General features: G+C 42.5%; 1 protein-coding gene across 1 annotated transcript in view; it reads right to left on the minus strand.

Moving 5' to 3' along the window:
- The window catches only part of CHL1 (cell adhesion molecule L1 like), a 91,724-nt gene that overhangs the window by 61,613 nt on the left and 8,727 nt on the right, over nt 1-21,384 (minus strand). Inside the window, exon 2 of the mRNA XM_050904989.1 lies at nt 3,448-3,547. The gene's annotated coding sequence lies outside the window, so the exon portion shown is untranslated. The remainder of the gene's footprint in view (nt 1-3,447; nt 3,548-21,384) is intronic.

Raw genomic sequence — 21,384 nt, forward strand, 5'->3', positions numbered from 1 at the left:
CTGGGGTCTAGTAAGTGCCAGAGAGCGACTTGCAAAATCTTGACCTTGGTAAAAACATCAGCCCTGCTTTCCGAGCCAGTGTGCTGGATCCGGCCCAGAGCTTGCTGTGGGTCCCTGCTTCTTCCCAGGAATTCCACATCCTCCTTTCTTCTCACGAGGAGTCGGCTGCAGCATCCCTTGCACCAGGAAGGGGGCAAAAGATTACTGAAGAAAACCTTTCCTCGGCACAATGAATGAACATGTATTGCTGCAACAAATGTTACATTTACAATCCCTCCTCTTCCTTTTTCTTTTCCCCCTCCTCCCTCCATTTCTATCTTTATGTTCGCTTTTCTCCGCCTCCGGCTTAAGTCAAGTAATTTGAATTCACTGCAAATACTTATCTCTAGTTCCTTACCTGCAATTCATTATTTACTGTGCTGTTCAGTTAATAGTAAATACTGATTGCTCTAAGGACAGCTCATTTGTTTGTTTAATGAGCTGCCTTTAACTTACAGTGAGCAAATCTTTCAAAATATCAGTATTTCTAAGGAGCGATGCAGTTCCAGAGTCTTTTATTGTATACCATTGCTTCCAGAAGCATGTAATAAAATCATTGGATAACTAAACAAGAAAAAAAAATTAAATTTTCATTTATCTCATAAACCTAGTGAACAATTTTCCCTACATGTAATTACTACATTAAAATTGCTCATATATAGTAGCAGGATGACAGCCAAAATTCCCAGATTACTGGTCTACTGCTTCCAAGAGAAATTACATTGCACTGCTAAATATGGCATCAATCTCAGCTATTTGGATCCCTCTTAAAAGATGTAAGATTTGGTCCCTGTGTAAGTCCTGTACAGCACAAATATTCATGAAAGTACTGGATTCCCACAGCTTCATACTGGTACATTTCTGAGCTGACCTTTTCATTAGCTAGAATCAGATTTAATTTCTCAGTGACACAGACGTTACAAGATTGTTAAATAAAAGCCATTGCTAATTAGAAATTACAGCCTTCAGGCTGGCCCCAGTTAGAGAATAACAGAACAAAACTCTGGAAAAAAATGGCTTCCTGGTACGAGAAATAAAAATTTGGTTATTTAATTATACCATATGTCGCAAGTTAAGTGACTATATAGCACGGGAGCTTAATTAAGTACTCTCACTCTTTCTCGATTACAATCACAGAAGGAGAAAAAAAATCCCATCCACAGTCAAAATATCCCCCATCCCAAAACATCAGCAGTCCCTGCTCAGCCAAAGGCGACGGCTGGGTTTTGCCCCCCGCTGACAGATCGCACCGTGAAGCGCATCGCGTCTGCCCGCGCCCTGGTGAGCCCCAGGCGGCACGGTTCGGGATGCAGCTTGGTGAGCGCCGATGCTCCAGAGCCCACACCTCTGCCTCCATCCCTGCACAGTTCACGGCCCGAGGTCAGCCCAGACCCGTCGGCTGGGGAGGCGGCTCCCACCCACGTACCCCTCTGAAGGGAATCTTCTTGAAGCCCTGCCGCCTTTGAAGGCCTCTTGGGTGAGGCTGGTCGTGTGAAACCTGGAGAAGGGGAGACTCGATCAAAGATCATAGTGAGCGACCTCGGGTGCTGAGGAAATTGAGAGTGGAGAGCAGCAGGGATGCTCCACCTGCCTGTTTCTGCCCTCGCTGCTCCGATCTGGGTGCCCTGGTTCAGGGGACACGGTTGGTGACAGCTATAATGACAAGGACTTCTACTTAGAAAATGTTCACCTTCACCATAGTGAGCCTCCATGCCCATTTCTCCCCTCCGCTGCAGAGCCTTCCAGCAAACTGGTGACAAAAACCACACAAGGCGAGGAAATGTGTTCAGTGTGGGACAAATGGTCCCCCGGCAGCTCCCAGAACAGGGGCCACAGTCCCCTGGGATACAGGCTGAGCCCCGGGGAGCATGCAGGATTAATCACCTCTGCGCTTTTCCATGCTGTGAGTGGCAATACCTCCCTACTTCACTAATTAGCTGAAAAAGGTTGAGATTCATGCTAGTGAAACCTTAAATGCAATGCTACAGCTACAGTATTTATGCAGCTATAGTGCCTTTTTTTTTCCCCTGAAAAAAAAAACAACCCCACATGCAGAGTCACTCATGTTTGGAAAAGATGAGAAGGAATATTCATAAGGACCCATCGTTTTACTTCAGGTGTCAATGTTATACATCGCTTTTCCCCTAAAAGCTTTTTGACATCCCAGTGTTAGCACCAGGGAGAAGATAACCTTCGCTTGAATCTATCCCAATCACCTATTTTTGGATGTTGTCAGTTCTCAGAAAAGGAGCCCATGATGCATATGCTGGAGGTGATTAAAATAATCACCCAAATCAGAAAGACGTTCTTCCTTCCGTGGTGAAATATTTCCAAATAGACTGTAGCACATAGACATGAAGAATCTTTTTTTAGATGCAATTCCGCTCTCAGGAGGTTTAGTGAGAGAAGTCGATGTATTATTTATCTTGCCAAGGACTTTATAAACATTATTGGACAGCACATGTAAAGTAAAAGTTTTCAGTGCAGTTAAACAGCTTCAACATTATTTCACAAAATTTATGTTTCAAATATGATTGCAACTATTATGCCTTCCCAGTTTTATAATACATCAGTCTTTCAGTTTCTCAAACCACAAAAAAAACCTCTAAAAATGTGATAGAATAAATATAAATAATAAAGAAATATGTACCCAAGGCTGTGAAATGTTTTACTGTAGCACAAGCAGCAGTAAAACATTCAATTCAATAAACAGCGTATTAGAATTAATTTCCCTGGGACAAGGTTTTAAGAAATAAGTAGGGATTTGGGGAGCCTAGCTTGTCAGGCCCTGGTTTTCTGGAAAAGAAGTCAGACATCGGCCGGGCAGGGCATCTCCCCAGGCAGGCAGACACAGCAGTGTGATGGCTGGTGCCTGTCCCCGAGCCGGCGGTCTGCTATCACCCGGCTGTGACCGACGTCTCAGTTTGAGGTTTGTGCTGATTGTGTGGAAACTCAATTTATGCTGTTTCTGTCTGAGGTCTGCCCTGAGCTGAGTGGAAGCTGAAAAGGTGTACGAGCATCTTCCCTTCCAAGTGCCCGACCCCGGGAGAAGGCAGCTGGCACCAGCGATCCATTTTTGCAAACAGTCCCTATCTACTCCCGGCTGTTCCCAACAAAATCCTAAAATGCAATCCCCCTTAAGCCTCAGTAGATCGCACCCTATGCTCTCAAACCATTTAAATGCTAGCTGTAAATGCTTAATGATTTCTCTTGGTCATCACTCTGCCCATATAATGGCACAGCACCTGACAGATTTGATTTAACTTGTTTCATATATCTAGTAGCCGAAGCACTGTACTACTAAATCACAGAGTACAAGGACCATATTTCTTAAAGCCTTGCATGACTTTTACACACACACAATGACCGAAAACTAAAGAAATGTGGTTTCTAATTAGTACAAATGACCTGCTTGTTGGTAGCTGTCTGCTGACATTTGCCAATGTGAGCCTTCTTCCTAGGATCTAGAGGTGCTTGCTGCCAAAGAACGTGAGGTCTTCAGGTTTTCCTGAAAAAATAAATAAATAAATGGATTCCCTATTGTCATTTCATCAATATGATTCATACAAACTAGATTATCTGAATATTTTTTTTCCTTTTCTTTTTTTTTTGCTTACACCTTCCAACATGCTCCATTGGATGGCTCCTTTCAAGTCAGCAAGAGCTTGGTTTTTAAAAACAGTGTGGAACTGAGCAATGTTTCTGGCAACACATGATATTTAAACTTAATAAATAATTTGTCAGTACCCATTTTGGTCTATCTGCTCAACCCATCTAACGTTAACTGGACTTGACTTAGCCCAGCAGAGGATCATTTGTAAAGTTCAAGTCAAGCAATCTTAAATATAACTCCCCACTTTTGTATTTGCTTCCTGTGAAAATCTGTGTGAGCAAGCTTAAGACCTGGAACACTTGACAAAACCACCAACTTAATACAAATCACACCACTGCCAAAAACAAAGTTCACTTTTGCAGCTGTGGATATTCATAATGGAAACCTACTCAAAAAGCAGCAGCCCTGCAAAGACAGTCAGGAGCCCAGATTTGCCAGCCCCATCAAATCAGCTCAAAATGCCTCTGAGAAGCACTTGTAGTAAAGACTCAAAAGAAAATCCAGCGTGGAAATCAATACCAGGTTTAGCTTTTTCATAACCAAAGAAATAAATGTTAACTGTGAATGGTACATCGTTTACGATGAATACGTCATTAAACTTTAGTTATAACATTATTGACACGGCACTTACAAGTAAATTGAGATAATCATTGATGTGGTTATTCCTACCATTAGGAGCACATAAACCTGAATACCTTGCAGCCAAATTCCACCGTTATGGATGTTCTTAAATATGTGAATAAATACAAGCATCTGTATTGATTTAAAGAGAACAACAGTGCTTAACAGCAAGCGGGACACCAAGTCACACCGAAGTCGCTCTGGCTCAGCCCTCCTGACGGGGCAGGCACAGGTAAGCAGCAGAGGGAGAGCAGGAGGATCCTCTCCTGGTACATACATCCTCCCCACCTCCTATAGCTGCTTGGGGACTTTCTGAGCCAGATGCTGCATCTAACCTTTTGTCCATAATAGCTACCAACGGGCCTTTCTTCCACAAATTTAAGTACCTTTTTCTTTTTTCTTAATTGACGATATACTTTGACCTCCATCACCTGAGATAATGAGTCCCTCAATGTGTGCAGTGTTAAACTTGCTGCTTAATAATCTCACTGGCTCTCCCTGAATCTCTACAGGTCCTCCCCTCTGCATCACTTGTGATTGTGCAATTCCCTGTATCCCCCCCTTTGCAACCCCGTTACCAAACTGAACCCCCCCAGAGCACCAGCTTAACCAGAGCATGCGTATGGAGTGGGGTAACTTAGCTGCCCAGTTTGGTCTCAGGTCCTGCTTCTCTGGCCATCCTCACTGCATGTAAAATTGTTCTTTCCCCAGATCACTTTTGGACTGGGTCAACTGGGCAGCAACTCTGAGCAGTGGGAGCACTGGGCCACTATGGCAGCTTCTGTAACAGATGAGTTTAGGTCTGTACACACAAACTTAGCCTTTCCTTAATGGGAACCAGTCCATGTCTTTACATTCGTCGTCTTCTAGCCTTCTTCCAGTTCTACTGTGGCAGCAATCTCTCTTTCAGCGGAAAATCTGGATTTAAGATAGTGTACTTGAGCTGTATATACCACATCCTGCAGCATAAGTTGCTTGCATAAATGTTTTGCAGACTTCTGAGAAATCTACAGTTATTTAATTGGCAAGTTTCTAATATATCTAAAGTTAAAGTTGAATTAAAATACCATGATGAAATTGTAGATTATATTTCTTCACTGCAATATAAAGTGTACTTTGCATAATACTTGTACAAGTCACCATAAAATAAGGTTCCTGGCTTTATATATATGCACATTTATAGATGTGAGAGCAGTCTAATCCCCCGCACATGTATCTGGTTGTATCTCCTTTTCTTAAAGGTATGGCCGCACATTCATTCATTTTTTTAACCAATGAAATCAGAGAAATTATTCCAGCACAAGGAGATAATGCTGTAGTAGAGGAATGTTGTGAGCACGGCTTGTTCACAGACCTACAAATACACGACGACAATCACTTCCCCTTGCTGGTAACAAAACAGCACAGATTTGAGCTTTGCAGACGCATCTGAAAGCACACCAGCCGGTCAAAAATTAAACTATTGTCTGAGGCTTTTGCCATTTTATATTTCCTTGAGATACTACATCTCCTAAATGACTTTACCACATTTCTGGCTGAAACTAGTTCTATATTAATGGAAATTTTCATCAGCGATTAGCATTTCAGCACATAGGTCAAGCATGAAGTATAAAACAAAGTACAGTAGCAACTGGGCTGGGTGACTGGGAATGACGGCGTGTCAGCCACGCACAAAGGAAATAAAAGCAGGTTGCAGTTTGTTTTCAGACGAGACTGCTAATGACAGCCTCCTCCAACGGAAGCAATGCAAATTCTCCTGAATTTCAAAATGAATTTGCAGCAAAGGCGCTTTCTTCTTCTGTGCACTCATTCTCCCTCTTTCAAAGCACAAAATAATAGCAAAATCATGAGCTTTCTCATGTTAATAACCACAAACAAATGCGTTCTAGTAAAGCAACACCTCCTAGGAGAAATCCTGCCTCACCTTGAAAACCTCTCTTGAAACCCAGCTCATGCCACAGCTAGTTTTAGCCATTCCAGCTCCTGCTCCGCAGCACATGGGTCAGCAGCCACAAAGCCAGGCAGAGCCCTATTGAATTGGAAATGTGGGCAGGGGATCTGCCAGGCAGAGCTCCTCGCGGGCCTGGAGTCTAATGAGATTGTTCATTCAGCATAAAGCTCGGTGAAAACAGCATATCTCCCTCCCGAACGCATAGGCACGGGCTCCTCGAAAGTCTGCCGCGGGAGAAATTCTGCGCTCTATCAGGTAGTAAAGGAGGGGGAAAAATTTACAGCACCCAGCACCTAACGGGCTCCATTCGAGAGCGTGGCGTGCTCACGGTGCGGGAGCAATCCCCCGTGCCAGGAAAATCATCTGGCAACAGCAGAAACCACTGCAGAGCAATGAGGGTTCCACTTTGTGTTAGTGATTTTCACAGCATGGGTTTGCGTTTACTTGAGAGTTCCCCGTGCTAGTAGCAAGGTGACAATATGAACAGGGGGGAAAAAAAAGGTATTTAATTGCAAATGAATTACCTCTATAAACAGCAAAAAACAGCTATTATTCCCACTTGACCCATTAGGGATCATTTTTTCCTGATGCATCCCAGACAGGTGAACTCATTCACAACGTACAACACTGGCAAATATTGTCAAATATCAAAAATCCTAAATCTGAGCCCACTGTTTCATCTGTGCCATGCAAGATGCACGCTCACAGCAATTCTCTGCCTCACGGACTCAGGGGAGGCTCAGGGTGTTCCCAAGATCCCAAGAGGAAAATCCTGGCAGGCTTCACACACGAAGACTTAAAACCAAAGAAAAACTAACATCAGAACTGAAGCAAATCTCCTTCTGTATCAATGTTATTCTTGTATCTCAGCACAATTGCACTACAATATAGTGAAAGTCATTGGGACACCGTGTGTTTCTAATTTAAATTGCAGTCACTGACTCATGACAACGAAGAGTTTCATGGCAAGCAACCTCGTGTACTTTCTGCCTTCCTCTGATTTTTCCTCCTGTGTAATAAAATAGATTAGCTTTTCCAGCTTCATGGAGGATCTCACAACACTTGCTTTTCCCGATAAGTCAAGGCTATTAAGCTTCCAACATTTTCCACATTACCAGAGATACAAGGGATTACTTAAGAAAAAAAAAAGAGAGAGAGAGAGAGAAGTGAAATGTAATGATTTAACCACAGACACTGCATGAAAGCATTTAAGGATACAAGTTAAACACCATCCACGTCACTGCAGGACAAATTCTGAAATCCCGGCATGCCCTGCCTGGACAGGGAGCACCTCCTCTCAGTTTGGGTATCTTGGTTGGCTTCTACAGAAGGATCCATACTTAGCAGTGGGATTTGCAGTCTACCAAGGAAGAAGTACCAGAAGAATTTACTTAGAGCAGTAAGTGCAGGATTTGGCCCAGTTTATGCATTAGGAAGTCTAATCACTAGGCCAAACACGATAGCATAAGAGAGGAATGGATATTTCATCCTGATTTCTGCATTTCCTACTTTCCTTCTGTTTGCCTTAGATGCTGGAGTCTACAGTAATTTCCTTTTTCCCATGAACAGCTTTACAGCCAAAAAATAAACAGTAAGCTTAAAGAAAAACACACATGCAAAAGCCCAGCCCCCACATGTGAGATGCTCTTATTTCACCTGTATTCTTTAGGAGCTGTTACAATCCCAGCGGAGGCATGAGAGAAACTGATGGGACAAGTTTTTGGCTGGGATCTCCAGGGAGGAAAGAGTTTATAATCTTAATGGAAGTGCCTGAGACATTCTTCTAAGTAGCATAATGCTACAATTTACCTGGTCATCATTTTGTTTCAGTGGCTTGTGTTAATGGAAACGTTTTGTACCAAGGCTTTCAGGGGAACTGAGTTGTTGATAAGGTGAAGATTACTTCTGAGCACAGGCAGCAGTTTTCTGCACTCGCTCATGTAGTTTTACCATTACAAGAGAAAAGCGTCGTTCAAAACGCTCCAGATCCCAATGATTTTTTAGCTGCAACGGTTGCTTCTCTCCATTAATGCCTTTTTTCAGGGCACTGAATCAAAACATCAATCAACTACACTGAAGACAGTTAGCTGACAATATATTGAATATATCTACTGTAGCTGTGAAAGAAAGGGAAAAGGCTTCGTAATTCTGTTTCTCTCTCCCCTGGATCCACGTTCATCATCCCTTTCACTACCGGCAAGATGTAGAAAAGCAGTTGTCAGTGACTGCGTTATTTTCTGGTGATCACACAGAAGATATTTCATTAGACAGATCACATACACACATGGTATATTTTAAGACACAGTTGATCTTTAGAGATACAATTTGACTCCAACCAGGTGCCTGAGCAGAGAACAACAAAGAAGCGACACGTGCAGCAAAATACACTATCCAAACAGTCTAAAAGCCTTGAAAAACGTAAGATTACTCATCTATTTACTAAGTACCTGGAGAAAAATGTATTGAAGGAAATTGGGCAAAACTAAGTCCATTCCCTCAGCTAGCTGGTGGGAGTTCGGTAAAGTATCTCCCGAGATCAGACAGGTAGGTTTAGAAACAACCCGGAGGTAGTACCCACTAACTACACGAGTGTAATTACATCATTACTTTTCCTTTCTCTTTACTTCTGGTGTTTTGCTTTCCATGGCAACAGTAAAACACATGCACCTAAACGATACCACCAAATATGAAGTCCTTGTTCCGTAAGCTGGAGCTGCTGCCGGTTCCCCGTGACGTGACTGTATGAACTCTGAGCACAAACACACCGTATTTTCCCCTATCTCAGTTTTGGAAAAATCTGAACTCCACCTTGCTGGAAATTAAAGTAAATAAAATTAAATTAGAAGTACAACAAACATATATCAGGAGTGGAAAATTCTGCTTGAATGATTAAAATCTGTTAAAGTTAAATAAAACTGTAAGGAGAATCTTAATGTTGAATGCCAAACACACAGAACCATGGTCTTCATTACCCATTCTGTCCATAATACGATGTCCTTCAGAACAAGTGTGACTTTTGCTCGCCAGCCCATCTGCAGATGTATCATACTAATCAATTACGTGCATGTTGGGAAAAAGCGCTCTCCATGAAAACAGTACACATGAAACCTGTGTTACACACTTCATACAGAGCTTCTATAGCATCACACATGTTGTTCTACCTTTTTTATTAAAAGAAAAAAAATGGAGAAATCATAAATATGGTTGGTCATATTGGATTTTATCTCATTTGTATCGCATCACGTGGATAGATCCACTTTATTGCCCTCTAATTGTTATCTCACATAACTGATTATGCACCTTAGAAAGACTAACCAGAAAATGGCTACGAAAACCACAGAGAGGAGTCAGTTATGAAAAAGCCACGAACTGCACAATACCTTTCATACACTTCACTCTCAAATATCTCTGACTTAACTTCTGCTTCTTCATGCTTCCCTGCAGCCAGCTGTGAGCCTACAAAGGTCCCCAGAGCATGGGAAAGACTAGCTGCATGGCTTCACTCCTTATGGATCTGACCATTTCAAACAGCTCTCCCCAACTCATACAAATGCACGCACACCCCACGCTCCTCTTGCTTGTCCAGCCCAATTGGTGTGTCCATTAGGTTCATCCCCGTGGGGCAACCAACATCATTTATTATATAGCTGAACTGCATCTGGAAGCCTGATGGATGTTCTTAGGTATTACCTGAAAAATGTGACTATATTATTATAAATAATATTTCCTGTTAAATGAAGAGCATGAATCCTTTAGAGATCCAGGTCACAGCGTGACAGATCAAGAAGGTGCAAAGGGAACGCACAGAGAGCCTGATATTAAATGCAGAAAACTGCCCACAGCCGGGGCAGTGCCCTGGCACAAGGGCACGAGGCCAAACCTGCTGCAGTGGGGAGCCGCACGCTTATCCATAATTTAGCCAGCGAATACTAGAAAAGCACTAATCCTGTACCTACCAAATTCTGTTTTATTCTACCTAGCAAAAAAGCCAATGGGAGCCTTCCTCGTTAGACCTTGTCCATCTAAAATACGGGTAACAGGAGCTGGCAGGCGATGTATTGACTTTCTTGACGCTCCCCTCTCTACTTTTTGACAACTGTGTAAAACTCCCAGAGCTTGAGGTATCCTGGCTTTCCGAACAGGCAGAGAAGGAGCTAATGGCTACTAAAGACATTGCAATGTAAAAATGAAAACCACTTCTGCAATTACAGCACATGCCCTTTGAGCTTTTCCCTCCACGCTCCTTTTTCTCCCTTTATTTAGCTGAAGTTATTTAAAGGACAGATCTCTGTTTAAGCAGCTGCTGCCACGACTAGTTGGCCCAAGCAGCTCTTTTAATTAAATATTTGCTGCTGTGCGAGTTTTCTCTCCCCTCCCTGCTATCCTTGTGGACAACATTTGTTCTTGCAAAGATAACGTCTGCTGAGCAGCCTCCGCCTTTGCCTGCAAGGCCTCCTGCACTCCAAGCCCCTATAATGACGCAAAGTCTCCACAAAAATTAATTTTATGATATGCACCGTGACATTCGCTATCAAGGACAACCATCAACAATAAGGAAAAGAAATAAAACTTGCTGAGATTTAATAATCATTATTAAATTATGTCATTTACATAATTAGACTTTAGTAATAACTATGGCAGATCTCTCTTATGGCATGGTAAATTGGCAGAGCACTTCACAAAGTGATTTTATTTTTTTTTTTCCTTCTCTTCCTTCTCTCCCACCAATAACTGAAAAGTAGATCAGGTAAATGATATCACAACACATACTAAGCAGGTTTGCGTAGAGGATGGAAATGGAGATGAGTATCACAATGTGAATAAGAGAATTCTTGAGAGATATGGATTTCAGGGAGGTTTCTTAGAAATATCTTTCTCTTAGAATTTCTTCCTAGTCAGCAGCCAGGTACAGCAAAGCCTCCGTGATGCTTTATGGTATTTCCCAGCCAGGATCAGCAAGGCGTTGGGTTTACTCTACCATATGCGTTAACACAATAGTTCACTGTGTTCCTCCCAGCAGGTAACCCTGGGAATAGCATTAAAGGCTACTGGGTTGACCAAATACCAGTAAAGGCTTGACTTGCTCAGGGAAAAGCTGCTTTCCTACTGACGTCTCACAAAGCAGATGTGCGTCTTGACTCATCTTTACCCAGTCCAAGCGTGACTCAGAGATTCTCACATATTTCCATTTCTGGAAAGAACAGAGCCAACTTAGTGTGAAAAACCCCTATTCATTAGACTCAGTTTGACACTGGAGGTAGAAAAGGTAAAGGAAAAAAAAAAAATTTCAATGCTTTTTGAGCGAAGATGTTTCAACAGTGGGCATGGACACTTGCGGTACCCCTCCGTGCAGAAATGAGAAAGCAGCAAGGGAGGAGGCTGAACAGGCGAAGTGCTGTGAAGCCGCACAGAGGAGCGCAGGACGCGGGGTGTGAAAAGGAGATGGAGAGAGAGAGAGGTTTCAGGGAAAAAAGAGGCAGCAAGAGGAGTACATGAGGAAATTAGACCAGACACCAACAAGCCTGGTACAGCTATGCGGGGCCTCGAAGCAGCTGCCGTTCGATGTAGATGAGTGAGTGAACAGATCCTGGGAGAGGGCTGGTACTGCCAAAATAGCAGGGAATGCAGATGAGCGAGGGATTGGTGCTGTGCGGAGACAGGCAGGGCAGGGGCTTGGGAGAATTTGTGAGGCTGGAGAAGTAACTCACTGGGGAAGAAATGAAAGACAGACTGGGTCTCAAAGCACCGAGCAGGGAACTGGAGATCCCGCGACAGCAGTCTGAGGGGATCAGAGAGAAAAGCAGCTCACCGAGGCAGAGCACAGCAGCGAATTCTTCATTCGACAGAGTATTTCAAACCTGCCTGGACTCTCCAAGCTGAGAGACACAGGGGGAATTTATTTCAAAAAGAAAGACTAATAGCACCCCGCAAATTTTATTTTTTTATATATAAATGAGATATATAAAGACAGACAAGATTGTACAAGCTTTTCAGTTACATCAGGACACTGGCACAAGAGGACTGAGCCCTCGCTTACTCTAATCTACACCAGACTGTATCCTTTGAGGTCAGGATAGATGTTCCCGACTGACATCACCTTCACTGGCAAAAAAAATCTGATCTTCTGTTTCTATGGGAAACCTATCAAATTCCACTCATGCACCAGATCTCTTCCCTGTCTTACCAGCTAACAGAAGCAACTAGCAAAGCAAAGCAGGGCTGGGGTGGGGGCCACTCTCTGTTACCTATCTCAGGAAAACTTTTCTTGGGGGGATTTATTAATATGATTTATATGGTTTATAAACATTACCAAATAACTGCAATTCAATGTGTTTCCTGAGAGGCACAGAAAAGGGCAGTATCCCAAGTCCCTCTGCTTTCCTCAGATCCATTCACCAGTAAACCCGAGTTCATTAGCACTCTCCTGGGCGCCAGGCAGGTAAATGCAAACTGACAACACCCACAGGTCCTTCAAATCAGTGGAGAAATCAGGGAGAGTCTGAGAGCTATTATAAAATGCCTCTTACATTTAGGAGTAGCCAGAAAATCAAAAAAATAAAGAAGAGCGAAATCTCCAGGTAGACTCCCACCTCTAATAGACTTCACCAAAACCTGAGCGCTATCAGGCTGGAAGCACCGAAGTAAAGACAAACCGGTTTCCTCATTCGGAGGTAACGCCTTCGGCAGCTGCTAATCCAGGTAAACGTTAAGTTTCTGTTTCCTAATTTTGTCTGCTTTTCTTTTGTAACAGTGTTTCTAATTTTGCAACTTTTGCTTTATTAGAGTGAAAGTAGTTTGTGTTCTCAACCTGTCTAATGTTTAAACGGGCTCAGGCGAACTTGTTGGGCATGAGGAATACCGCTTTCACACTCAAAGAAATCAGTTTTCAACAAATCCTTTAAGCCTCGGTAATCCAGGACAAGTTTGGGCATCCCAGGCGTTTGGGAGTGGCTCTCGCTAACTGCAAAATCAGCTCCGGCGCTGCTACCAGCAAGCTGCAGGCCAGGAGGAACCGTCCCAGGAGCTGGCTGTTATCTCTAGCACCGCTCCTCCCTCTCGAAAGGGACAATCCAGGACTCCAGAAAACATCCAGACCGGCGCACAGTGCGGCTCGTCTGTTTTTAGACCTAATAGACTGCTGTACAGACAGGACCGGCGTTGCAGAACGTGTCCCAGCGCAAGGCAGGCTGAGCCTGACCCAAAGCCCGCTTAATGTGACAGGTCAGCAGTCTGTAAAACAGCTGAAGGTGAAGCATACACCCTGAAATATTCAGCTCAAACACACGCCTTTACTCTGGGGCTAACCAGCATAATTGAAAAGCCTCTCAGCAGCAATTTAGCAATGAATAGTCAGGAGAGCGGCTTTAAGTTTCATCAGGAAGCTGGCACTACCTTTGCTCCGGGCTTCGCAGAGATCAAGGGTTGAAACGTAACCTGCAGGGAGGAATGACACCGACCCAATCCCAAAGTCATCCCACTTTCCCTACAGGTGACAGAGCCTCCCGTGGGTGCCAGGATCCCAGCGTGGCCGCCAGCCCACGTATTACCCACTCAAACAGGTCTGTCTGTAAATGTTTCGCTAATCCTGAACCACAAAAAGGCTTAAAATATCTGTCAATCAGGCTGCCTCCCCGCTGTCCTCCCTGCAGCCCTCGCAACCTTGCTGGGAGGATTGCTATTGAGATTGCCGGCGCTGCCAATGTACTGCGGAAAATTAAACCCCAGCCGTGGAAACAATAGCTATTACAAAGCGGGTAATCAGCGGGAGATGGGATGAATGTTTGTAATTCCAAGCCATAGAAAGTGTTTTTAAAATGCCTTTAGTCTCGTCCATACTTCGTTATTATTTTGCTGCCTAATAGTTGCATTTTATAGCTAGGCCATAATTTTATTGAGGTACAAACTTTTACAGTATAACGTCAAGCTAAGGACAAACTTCTACAGTATAATGTCAAGCTAAGGACAAACTTCTACAGTATAATGTCAAGCTATGTGGTAAAGTCAAGTAAACATTTGTAGTAATTATATGCCCAGGAGATTTCATAACACCATAGAATTAACAAGCAGCTCAGTAAATTATATATTACTTGATCTGCAATTGCTACATCTCCAGCAAAGAACTCGGCTTCATCTACAGCAACTCTGACACGACATGTCAGCGCGTGGTGCAAACCTGTCAGGCAGTTATTGTGCACTAATATTAGTTACCACCTTATCTTGTAATGTTTCTTTTCAAAGAATTAAAGCCCAATTTTCTTGCACTTTCTTTTAAAGACAAAACACAACACAACCGGTAAAAAGAGGCAGTTTTCTCGCACCTTGTGATTTGTGCTAGAAATCATTTCCACTTTTCCTTCGCTACAGAGCAACTGTTCAAAGGGATTAGCTTGATAAAAAGGTGGTGATAAGTCCAAATTCAAAATGGGTGTCCTGAAACATTTAAATGCTACATGGATAAGCTAAGCAGGGAGATGCAGCCTGCCTGCTGAGAGGAGCGGCGTGCCCAGCCAGCGGGAGCAAGGTTCTTGCTGGAGACATATGTTACTAAAGCGGTTGGTCTGGCACAAAGCTCATTAAGCGCCCTGACAATCATTTTGATGAAGCAGAAGCCAAAAGCTACTGCCTCTCCTGTTGAAAACTTAAGGAATGAGAATGGTTCAAAAGATTTCCAATAAACAAAATGCAGATTTTTAAAAATATCTCTTTATAGACTACTTCAGCGATGCCAAGGTTACCAGTCAAAGTGATTACAACCGCCTCGATTAGCTATTTGAGCACGGCAATAAATTGCCAAAGCAGCTGCTGCATTTCAGCTCAGCAGTGAGTGCCCTTTAGCGTTTGCTAAAGTGATTTCCTACAAAATCCGTATCATTTGTCAGGCCACTACCTGAAAAGTGTAACACGCTTAAAGAACTCGCAGATTCATCACCCGCTAATTCTGTTTTCTGAACAGCACAAAAAAAAGGAGACAATGCCCAGGCATCAACTCCTTTCATATTTTACATCAGTTTTAAGGCAGACTCTTTACTGCCTTACACGTGTCCGAGTGAGGCAGCCTGAGCCGCCCGAACCGCGCGGCCGTGGGGCTCCGTGCGGGAGATGTTGCTCCACTCCAACCCTTCCAGGGGTGAGCTGAGCCACAGCCTTGGCTTTGCACCATCTGACCTCTAAAAAGACAGGAGCAAAAAGATGGAGACACAGCCGGGGATGTGGACAAGCTGTAACAATAGCGAGCTCCTTTCTGACATAGGAATTTATCTATTAATTTATTTAATTTTGCTGGCAAATTTGATCCTGCTCCTAATCCTTTTGGTTGCAGGAGCAATGCACTGGAACTGCATCTCTGAACAGAACTGATCTTATCACTTGTGTATTGTTTTCTTCTACTAAATGACTAAATTATACTGTGCAGACTCTAATATCACAGCCATCTGCCAAAAGGTGTACAAACCATCTATATTGTATCAGAATCTATTAATATGTATTAAAAGTCACATTACAGTTGACATAAGCCATTTCTGTACATGAATATGAAAAATATTATTGTATTTAAAACTTCCAACTAATCATGCATCACTGATTTTCTCACTCGAGTTTATAATTTAAACCTTTAAATGTTTCACAGCAGCCTCATCAAACCAAGATTTCTGATGGCTGTAGAGCTGAGACAGCCCATTACAGTAACAGCAAGAAAAAGAAAAAAGAAAACAAATAGGAACCTGTTCTTGGGGGGGGGGGGGGGGGAGAAAACAAAAATGAAAGAGTAAAAATGAAATTATTTTTACATCAAAATGAAAGAAAGAAATAGTGTGCACCTGCTTCCTTCGTTGTTTCATATTATATTGATCATAGTGCAAGTGTGGTCTATAACATACATGTGTCCAAAAGGGCACCGATGCCCAGCACACAGAGCAGCTTTGACAGATGATGTACACAGAACAGACAGATCAGAGGTGACTTCTGTATAAGCCCATGTCCATAACAGGGCCAGTCCTGGTAAAAGCTGTCTAGATATCAGATTCGATCCAGTTCGCTAGTACAGCTTTGCCTTCTGCAGAGCGCAGGAAACATTCCCTAATTTGTATTTCACTTGCAGTTTTAGGGCTTTTACTCAGTACAGCTTATTTAAAACCTTGGGACTCAACAGCCTGAAACCTCTGAGCCGCTGAAGCCCAGAGCAGGAGCACAAACTCCCAGCTCTCTGCAGAAATTGTTCCCTCCAGGACACCAAGTCCTCCAGGCATTTGACACCATTGAGACCAATATTTCAAGGGATTTGGATACTCTGTTCACTTTAATACCATAAGCAATCTGTGTGCCCAATCTCTAGGGCTAATTTGAAAACCCCAGAGTGGGTTTTTTGTTTCCTTTTTTTGGTTTCTGTATTCTCCTCAAGCACTGAGGAAGCAGATCCACTTATGAAAGCATTTATTAGACTTGCTGAGCTGTCTTTTTCCCATCTCCGAGTTACCTTGTGTGAATGTTAATCACAGTCATTATACAGTTTATTGTCTATTAAATGCTTACCGTCATTCCCACACACACCCTCACCAAAAAAAAAAAAAAAAAAAAAATTTAAAACAGGTCAAGAGAGAAAATTAAGAACACAAGCTCCAAAACTGGAAGCCATTTGATAAAGGAATTATTTCCAGAGATTCAGATCCCTTCCCCACTTGGCCACACTACTCATTTCCAAACTACTCCAACCACCTCTTCATATAATTGTCTTCAAAAGCAATGCTGAGAGAGAGCGCAGTGCTCTTCCCCATTGGGCAGATGGAAAGCTGAGAGACAGTATTTTTGCAAGCAAATACACAGCTTGGTAAGGGTACAAGGGTTTCAGATAGGCATAATATCTCAAGTTGTTCTGTATTCTTCCTAGCATGTGTGCAGGCTCCTGGAGCTCTCCACTGCATCAAACATGCACACATAGGTATATATGCGTGAATGTATGTAGGTATATATGCATGAACGTGAAAAAGAGACCAAGGTGGACAGCAACAAACTCCTTCGCTTTCACTTGTCCTCACCAGAAAGATTTGATTTCAGCTGTCAAAAGCAGTGAGGCAAGAGCACTGCTGTTCATTGCTGCCTAGTCTCCACCCTCTCACAATCAGCAACTCTTCTAAGGTAAGGTGACAACGCCTAAACCAAGGAAAATCAGTATATTTAAGATAGAAGAGCTGCCATAAGCACCTCTCTTGAATCACAGGTCATAGCATGCTCAAATGGGAACACAGCTCTGAAAATGGCACCTTTTCCTTCAGTACCCCTCTCTAATGGAAGATTTCCCAGACAAGTGATGTGCAGGAGAGTTTTACTTTGTCTGAGTTTACCTGCTTCTCTCTTCCAGGCCTTTCTGTGATTAGCAATGCCTTCTGCAGCACAAGCACAGACCTTTTAAACTGCTTGTCCTGATAAGAGACTATTCCACTGATCTCATCTCATCTCAACAGATCCATGCGTGTCAGGGATTTTGATAAAACTAGAAAGAAGCAAGTGCATTTCAGTGAAAATCATAAAATCACGACCCATTTAAAAAAAAAAAAAAAAAAAAGACATACACACAAATGAACAGGGAACTTTCCTCGAAGTAATTCTGTGTTGATTTCATTTGGCGTACAGAAACCCTCCGTATGCAATAGTGAGCTCTGAAGAAGAAAAATCATTCAAGTGTTTTCCCACCCTGTGTGGGCTGGCAGAGCCACGGGCTGGCTGCGGCTCCCCCTGCGCCGCCCCAGCCAGATCCAGCAAGCGCTGGAACACAAATCTGAGCGACTCCTGTTCAAAACCCACTGATAAAAAGACTTCCACATTTGAATTTTGCAGCATGCACAAAAACAGCCTTTGGGGCCCTGAAACTGCTCCCCATTCAAGCATCTTAAAAGCAGGAGAGATAAGCACCTCGACCTCAACGGAAACGTTCTTTGTTTCTCTCCTTTTTGTAATGTTGACTGTGATAAATCTGTCTCCTGTTTTAATTATCTCCACAAGATCTTCTAGGAGGACCTGCTTCCTGGTTTAGAGATGCTTCGAAATCTAACGTAGATGATTAAGTAAATGATACAAGTAATTAAAAGATTCTATTAATCTAACTACCATTTAAATCCTATTCTTCATGTTATATATCCGTATCTCGGTATCTTATTCTATACTATCCAACTAATATTTCTAGCATGTAAGCCCACGACAAACTAAAGATACGAAAAAAACACTTATCTTTGTCTGATGTTCACATATGTGCAAGTCTGTAATTTTGGAATAAATCAGCTTGAACGACAGTCACTTACACTACTGCATCATGAGCAATCTGCTGCTCATAGGGTTTACTCCTCCCAAGGCTTGAACTTTCTTCTAACACTGACTTGATGTGAAGATGACCTTAACTCCAGATGATGGAGCTTTAGAGGTCAGAGCATTTAAAGAGAGAGTGACTGTGTGTTTTGCAAACAACATACAGTTGTGATGTGAGCTGTAGCAAACAACGTACCTGTTACAGGAGCAAACTACAGCAAAACCCCAGATGACATAAAACACAGAAAGTCTAGGGCCTTGAAGCAGAATAATTTGAATGAAAGCAAAAACCTGTGGGGAACTGTGAGGAACCTCTAGATTCTCTCATGAGACCAAATTTTTATCCTGGCCATTCTTCCAGAGTCACTGAATAAAGCGCTAACTATTGGAATCTAAAATGCTGCCAATAAATTACTGCATCTGGAGTTGAGAGGTGAACTGGGAAAGGGGATGAGGACAACGGAAATAAGTTTTTCTAAGGACCTGGAGAACTGCCGTGTTTCAAGACTGAAATATATTCATTGCTATGAATCTATGAGGTTGAAATTAATGCATGTGTAAGAGTCCAGACTATAAAATAAAGATGCTTCCTTCTTTATTCCAAGATAACCTTCTGTAGTTTGTGCCCTGCTTGCTTTGGTGACCTAGTACCTACTAAATTTTCCGAAGTGGTTCATACATTATTGCATGCAGCCAACTCAATCTGCCATTTTCTATCCAGGCCACTTTGATCCACCTAGGCTAACGTTACACCCAGTTCAGTACAATCAAAGCTCTTTAGCCCTTTCCTCAAGCTCCCCGACCTCTCACTCTTGCCATTTCAGATGGGCAATAACCATCTTGATCTGTAATGCCACAGATGATTTGGGAGGATTCACTTGCATCTCAAAATAAAATAAAATAAAAATACCTGCAGCTGTAGCTATGATATGAAAAGGGCAGAGGGCTGGAAAGGGAAAGATCAAGAAAGACGAAGGAAGTGATTTCCTCCTGTAATATGACAGACATTGCCCTTAGCAAAAAATACAGTCAAGTAAGGAATTTGAACATCCTATTACTGCATTCAGGATTTATGAATAAAATACATGACAACATTGTAATCATCCAGCTTTTTGCAGTGTTAGTTGAAGCAATTCATAGGACTGAAACACTGCAAGAAAACTAATTTAAAATGGACATGTGCTGAAGAACCTTTGGAGAAACAGCTGGAGTAATCAAGAGACATCACTTTATAAATTCAGCATGAGCTCTCTCTCTTTAAAGTATTCAGTTCATACACCTGAAGGAGCACCCTCATGCAGACTTACTCTTCTTTCATTTAAGACTTCGGATGTCACAGCCAGTCTGGGTAACCCTGACACATATAGCATATCAGCTGCGAAGATCTCCCATCCGCTGCCAGGGACCAGAATTGCACCAGAGGCACCTGGCATTGCACCGACAGAGCTGGGGCACAGGTCACGCACCCTGACATCGCCTGCGCTCGCTGCCGGGGCCACGTTACCCTGTTGCTTTGTCACATGAAGCAGCAGTAGCAAAGCAACACCCTCTGAATTCTCAAAAAAAAAAAACCCAAACACCCCACTGAAAATCAAAAAACAATTCCTTTTGAATGTGTTTCATTGCAGACATTGAGGTTCTTTTTCCTGAATGCTTGTAAAAATGTAGATAACACGTAGGAAATACGTTCAACATCTTTTGAATCACAAAACATAAGCTGATGTTGAAGTGGGTTACAGAAATCTGTTATATCAGGAGGTAGACTTGAATTTATCCCCAGTATGCCTTCAGATAGATAAGTAATGCAGTGATTAATTTTAATCTATCAGAATAACATTTAAATATTAACAACATCCATCCCCAAGTTCATTTAAATTATTAACACCTGATTATCTATTAATTGATTGTATTATTTTTTCATCAAGTGCTGGAGTTTCTCTCTAGGACTATTGCTATTCCAGCTCCTTCCTACCACGCTGAAATCACCCATGGCCCTGCTCATGGTAGTAAACACAACACCCAGCAGCGAGAAATCAGCATTTGTATCTCATCTGTGTCAGAAATTTGGACTTCTGAGGAAGTCTGTTTGTATGAAAAGAAAATATCTTTCGTTCTAAGGTTGTATCATGAGTGACAACTTAATTTTACTACTCGGCATACTACTGCATACAGACAAAATCCAGTCCATCAGAGAACAGCAATCACCTCACCAGGTAAGCGTCTGCTGTATTGCAGATCTGTCGTTGTACAAACTTAACAGTTAGTTTGCTTTTCTTGGTAGCAAAATGTTTAATCATACAGAAAGCAAAATGTGCAGTTTCTTTCAGGGGAGATCATGTACCTGATAAAGAATTCTCTTTAACCTGGATGTGAGGAACTTATTACTTGAAAATGCCCAGATGCAATATAGCATAAAACCATAACATCGCACTATATGTGTCATTATAGCTTAGTGCAATGAACTGTGTTTAGATTATTAAAATGAAACAGTTACTCTCCCAGGATCTTGTGATCATTGCATTCAGCAATCCAAAAGAGATGAACCAAAAAGGGCAATGAGGAATTTCATGGTATTGAGGACAGCAATGGCAGGGCAGCAGCCTGCTCACTCAGCATCGAGGACTGTGCTGATGCCAGGCAGAGACCAGGACCCACAAGCAGGACCTGCACTGAGCCCTCACTGGTAGCTCTGGTTTTAGGAGGATAGCAAAGGCGCCATTGTGCTCTAGCAACTGCAAATTCAGTTCCCAGATCCACAGGATGCAACTTGTATGACAAGAAGCTTGAATTGCAGGCCCACTTATCCCATTATTCATAATTACTGGTTATTCATAATAAATAAAATCAACTTTTGTACCTTTTTCCC

This window comes from Gymnogyps californianus, chromosome 13 (assembly GCF_018139145.2).
Source record: "Gymnogyps californianus isolate 813 chromosome 13, ASM1813914v2, whole genome shotgun sequence".
NCBI classification, from domain to species: domain Eukaryota; kingdom Metazoa; phylum Chordata; class Aves; order Accipitriformes; family Cathartidae; genus Gymnogyps; species Gymnogyps californianus.